Source organism: Pyrus communis, chromosome 7 (assembly GCF_041283825.1).
Source record: "Pyrus communis isolate YQ-2024b chromosome 7, ASM4128382v1, whole genome shotgun sequence".
NCBI classification, from domain to species: domain Eukaryota; kingdom Viridiplantae; phylum Streptophyta; class Magnoliopsida; order Rosales; family Rosaceae; genus Pyrus; species Pyrus communis.
Genome location: NC_142571.1, coordinates 19,516,615 through 19,522,225, shown reverse-complemented (window position 1 = coordinate 19,522,225; position 5,611 = coordinate 19,516,615). Strand labels below are relative to the sequence as shown.

The 5,611-nt window shown below is 34.6% G+C and overlaps 1 long non-coding RNA gene across 1 annotated transcript; it reads left to right on the top strand.

Annotated features, from left to right (window-relative positions):
• The first annotated feature begins 1,102 nt into the window (after nucleotides 1-1,102).
• On the top strand, nucleotides 1,103-3,866 carry LOC148695856 (uncharacterized). The gene is made up of 5 exons (XR_015964563.1): nucleotides 1,103-1,550; nucleotides 1,720-1,831; nucleotides 3,116-3,250; nucleotides 3,337-3,427; nucleotides 3,556-3,866. It is a non-coding gene; the product is annotated as an uncharacterized LOC148695856 (long non-coding RNA).
• The last annotated feature ends 1,745 nt before the right edge of the window (nucleotides 3,867-5,611 follow it).

Sequence of the window (5,611 nt, the reverse complement as noted above, 5' to 3'; positions counted from 1 at the left end):
TCCTTATACAAATGCCTGTTAAAATATATTACAGGATGACACATTTTTGTGTAAAGCATCTGTGTAGCGTTTTGACACTCGTTATGAATGGTGACAGTGCTTGTTCAAATTGTGTCAATCAAATGCACAAGGATCCAACGAGTGGAGAACTGGTTTTCCAAAAACACTCGAACCATATTCCAACACCTTGGTAATATCTATCATGCTCTATTTGAATTTTATATCCCGCAAATTCAAAGACATCCTACATATTTTTTTTCTATGGTATATGATAATACAATTAATGATTTAAACTCTTCCCAGCTTAACATAGATATTATTTCACATTTAACACATTGATACAAAAAATATGAGTGATAAATTGTATCAGATATAAATTACCTCAATTTTTAAATGTAGGTATAAAGTGAATTTGGTTATGGAAGATGAAACCGATGAAATCGCTGCTTTGGTAATTGGTAAATGTGGTGTGAAAAACTTTTTGGCGTGCCTTGCAAAGATTGGTGGATCAACAACAATTGTCAAATGAGTTTCTAACATTGCACTACTACAACACTAGCTTAATATGTCGAAGTCTGGTGGCTGTTTTATACAATATGTTGTCAAATAAGACATTTTCGACAACCTTTTTACATGATGTCGGATGATTACTGTTGCTTATAATTGACGTAAACCAAAAATGTTAGCTATAACCGACACTAAGGCATTGTTAACCGACAGAAATAGTGAATGGAAAATGCCCGCCCTTTACCATGTTTTCGTTGGATAGTTTTTAATTTTTTTAAATAATGATGTCCGATACACGAAAAATAGTGGCACTTTTAACCGACATAAAAATTATTGTCAGTTAAAAAACTATTTATGGCGCTTTTATCCAACATGATTTGTTTTTATTTTCAAACTTCCCACTTGTTTTGCATACGAAATTGGTGGTGTTGGTTGTAACCACGGAATTAGGAATTGGGGAGAGTGATGTTAGTTGGCACAGAGTGGTGTCGGTTAAAACAATTTGTGTCAGATATTGATTAATGCAGGTTCGTTATTTTTAAGAGTTAGTGTTGGTTTTTTCTGTCATAATGTACAATTACTGGTAGTATTAATCGATGCTAGGTTTTCACCCTAATAAAACATTTCTCTTCCCCCATTTCCTTCGTGAGCCCCTTATCCCTCCCCGTTTCCTTCTTCCCCTGCCTATTTTTCTTCAGTTCTTCTTTCTTTCTCCTTCCCCCCATTTCTTATCATTTTCTTCTCATGTTCTTCTCCTTCCAGCAGCATTCACCACACCTTTCGCATTTTTATCTTTAACCTCTTCATCCTCCTTCTCCAAGTCCTTCTCCTTCAGCCTTCCAACCCTTTTCCAAAAACCCAATCTTCTCCTCCTGAAATCCAATATTTTTCTCCCCGAAAGATCCATTTTTTTCAGCTTAGATCATCCGATGTGTACAAATGAAGGCGGAATCTCACCGGTGCTCTGGTGAGATTCACGTCATCGTCGGCCCCATGTTCGCCGGCAAGGCCACCGTGCTACTTCGTAAAGTTCAATCTAAGAGGTGACCATAGATTTGACTCCCCCTTTTATTTTGTTGCACTTTTTAGTTTTGAAGTATGCATGTTTGATAAAAAAAAAAGGTATGAATTTTCATTTGTGCTGAAGAGGAATAATTTGGTTGACTGTTTGAGTGACTATTAAGATATTGAATGTTTGGATGATATCTGTAGTATACGGGAGAAATTTGAAGTTCAGTGAGATTCACGTCATTGTCGGCCCCATGTTCGCCGATTAGGCCACCACGCTACTTCGTAAAGTTCAGTCCGAGAGAGGCGACAAAAGGTTTGACTCCCCCACTTATTCTATTGCATTTTTTAGTTTTGAAGTCTGAATGTTTGATAAAAAAAAATGTTTAGATGATATATGTAGTACACGGGAGAAATTTGAAGTTTATCTTTTTTTTTTTTTTGGGTCAAGAAGTTTCTTATCTTTTATTAATGGTTATACATTATTATTATTATTATTATTATTATTATTATTATTATTATTAATGGTTAGTGGTGTCGGTTATGGGCGACAGTATAGTTGTTTATTTTATTTATCCAAAAATATATATATATATATATATATATATATATATTATTATTATTATTATTATTATTATTAATGGTTAGTTGTGTTGGTTAGGGGTGACACAAAGCTGCTATATCCGACAGTCTTTCTCAGTATTTAATGTCGCTTGTATCCAATGAGAGTTTCAATGTCACTTCTATCCAACGCTAATGTACTTTTATCTGACACTACTGCCCTTTTTTTAATTTTAAAACGCTTTCTTTTTTTCTTGGATGATTAAGGGAACTAACCGACAGAAAAAGCCTTTTCATGACGCTACAATTCTGTGGGTTCTTTTATCGGCCATTACATGAATTTCTATCGGATTTGTTCTAATATCCGACAGAAATGGGCTTTTCTTGTCGTTTTTTAAAACGACACTACTGGGTACTTTTGTAGTAGTGTTGATAGGGCAAAAGAAAAAATTTCACCTGCATTTTAGGAATAAAAGAAACAACTTTAATTCAATTGATGTTCTCATTTACAATGTCTTTGAAGATACAAGTATGGAACCAACAACTCCATGTACGACATATTCTGAAATCACAACAACAAGACATTAGGATCACAAATATAGTGAATCGAATCAATATAAAATAGAGATGAACTAATTATATTGAACTTATCTGTAGTTTAAGGAAGACATGACTCTTCCGAATGACAACAAAATTGGCATATGCATAAGAATGTCTTTTACTCTCTCCAAACTATATGTTCTTACTATGAATAGGTTTTAGCTCATAATAGAACAATTATTGTGAGAGCAGGGACAATCCTTATATAGTTGCTAGTATATCTCTCAATTAAGCCTATTATTAAATGAGATATACCATTATTTCAATTATATATATTGATATCCCACCATAATAAGTCTTACTAAATAGGGATTACGTAAGTGGTCAATCAGAGTTAAGACTCTATTATTCTAGCCATATTAGGTTTGCCAGATCACTCGAATCAAGTGATGCAATTGACAAAGTTATTGATACTCACAATAATTCTTACACTCCACAGACAAGGTTAAGGGAAATTACTGTGTTCTCAACCATGATCTCATCTTCGACATCAACACCAGACATAACCGTGCAATCATACAAATGAAAAAAGAGAATTAGTGAGGAGGCTTCTTTTTATGAGCAGTGAACAAAGGTTTGTTTGCTATCTTTTATCCCGTATGGAAATTTTAAACGATCATGCATTCATTTTTTCTAATATTTGTCATGTATTTAAAACAGCGACATAGAAGAAATATCGGAGCCAAGTCTAAAAGACTTTAATTAAGTTCCCATCAAATTGTTGGAAAAAAAAAAAAATCATCTCTAACAGGTTGGTCCAAGATTCCACTCCAAAAAAGAATAGGCGACAATATCATCACTTTCTCTTCCGATGTAAATTTATTGAAACATAAATTTAACACCTGTCTAAATGTTTCAATTTCTTTTCCCTTTGTTTAGGTTGCTTTATTAACGGTGAAGAATGCTCCATCAAAACTTTAGCTATTCTAGCTAAAAAAATTTCCACCCTTTCTTAATGCACATCGGACAATCTTTCTAATATTTTTTAGGATGTAAATAGTTCTTTTTGATCAAAATTGTATAGTATTTTTTTGCATGTGCATACACTGGCATTTTTTAATATTTTGAATCCAAATGCTGGTCCTCATTGAAGATATAGAACCGCTAGAATAGAATGGATAATTGTAATAATTTTTGTGAGTATATATATCAACATTTTGTAACCTTTTGTGTCCAAATGCTGGTCCCAATAGAAACTATGTGTAACTGCTAGAACAGAATGGATGACTGTACTATGTTCTGCATTTGGATAAACAAGAATGCTGCAATCTTTTGAATGTAGATTACATAAATTAAACCTTTTGCCTACAAAAATTGTCAAACGTTTGTGCTATAAACAATGTTAATATTTTATGACACCATCTTTACATCTTTTGAACACAATATTCCATACAATTTAATAAACCCGCAGCAACGTGTGGACATCACTAACTAGTATATATATAAAAGGCATATAGCTTTAAGTATGGGGCAAGGATCAAATGGTTTCACTTTATCCTCCGTGTTCACTAGCCGTGTGATTGGTGACCTTCCAGCACGGTTCGGGGGCACTTTTTGCTGACGTTGGTGAATAGAAGGCCCCGCTGCCAATCAAGAAAGAAGCGTCTGTTCCCACGACGGAGTCCCCATTTAGCATGATAAATTGCAGGCCACGAAGATTTCTAACAAATCTGGAACCACATCTGCAGTGTCACGAGTATACGAGTTTCAATGCCTCAAGAAATTGCAACCTTTTATAATCCAATTGACCAAGCAGCCAAGTAATAATGTTTATTAGAAAACAGGCCAGTTACATCAATAATATATAAAAAAACAACAGATAATCCAAATTAACCAATCGTTCTATACATAATTAAGCGCATTGTCATGCAAATGCACAAGCGGGCATTGTTGATTTCATCATATATATATATATAAATTAGGTTGGATCACCATCACGATTTTTCATGAGTCTGAGGAGGAAGGGAACAGAAGAGGAAGGCTAGCTCTTTCGGCAAGTGCAAGTCTACTGCTGAACATATTTGGAGCCTCACCATCACCTACATGCTTAGAGAAAAGAGAGAATAAAAACCACAAACATGCAAAAACTTAGAAATAAGAAAGAAGAAAGTTTTTAGGAAGATCAGTAGGAGCTCCCTTCACTCCAATACCAAAAAGATCAAGGTAGCTTCGTCTCCCACCTCATGCAAACCTTTAGCATGCGTATGCCCATTGTTACCATGCGCATGCAAGGGTATTCATGAACTAGCAGTCGTGATCTACCATCACTTCCTTTCAGAGTTGAAGTGGAGAGAGCTCCATTTGGGCCCCTCCTAAAACCCAAAAACCCTAATGCCCTAGCTAGCTACTACACATGTATGCATATAATAGCACTCTTCTTAGGAAACATATATGAAATGATCATATTTGGCTATGAGAATGGGAAGCATTAAGGGGTGTTTATATAGGCCAGGACATTGGCTAACTTGAATTTAGGTTAAGTTAATTAAGACCATTTATTTCCCAAGATTTAATATTTAATGAAAGAATCTTGTAATGGGATTTTCTTGTCCAACAATTGGTGAAACGTTGCAATAGTAAAGAGAAAATCAATTACTCGAGTCTTGATTGAGAGCATCTTTTTTGCTTGACTTTTGAATTGGGTTATTATTGGTGATGATTATATATAATCACACATAGCTAAGTGCGTGTGCATCTTTAAATCAGAGTGTCTACAATTCGTAGGTCCCATACAAGAACGTTGGTTCTAAGTGTTCCAATTGTGTGCTTCATCAAAGAAAAAGAAAAAAGTGTGCTTGTGTGGCGTGGATTATCATCCGTTGGTAATTGGTATGTCGAATATTTTGAGTGGATCATTGGTGTCATCTTAATTAAGATATTTTTTTTTTGCCGGTGCATGTTTTCAAATATGAATAATGCTAGGGAGAGTAATTAA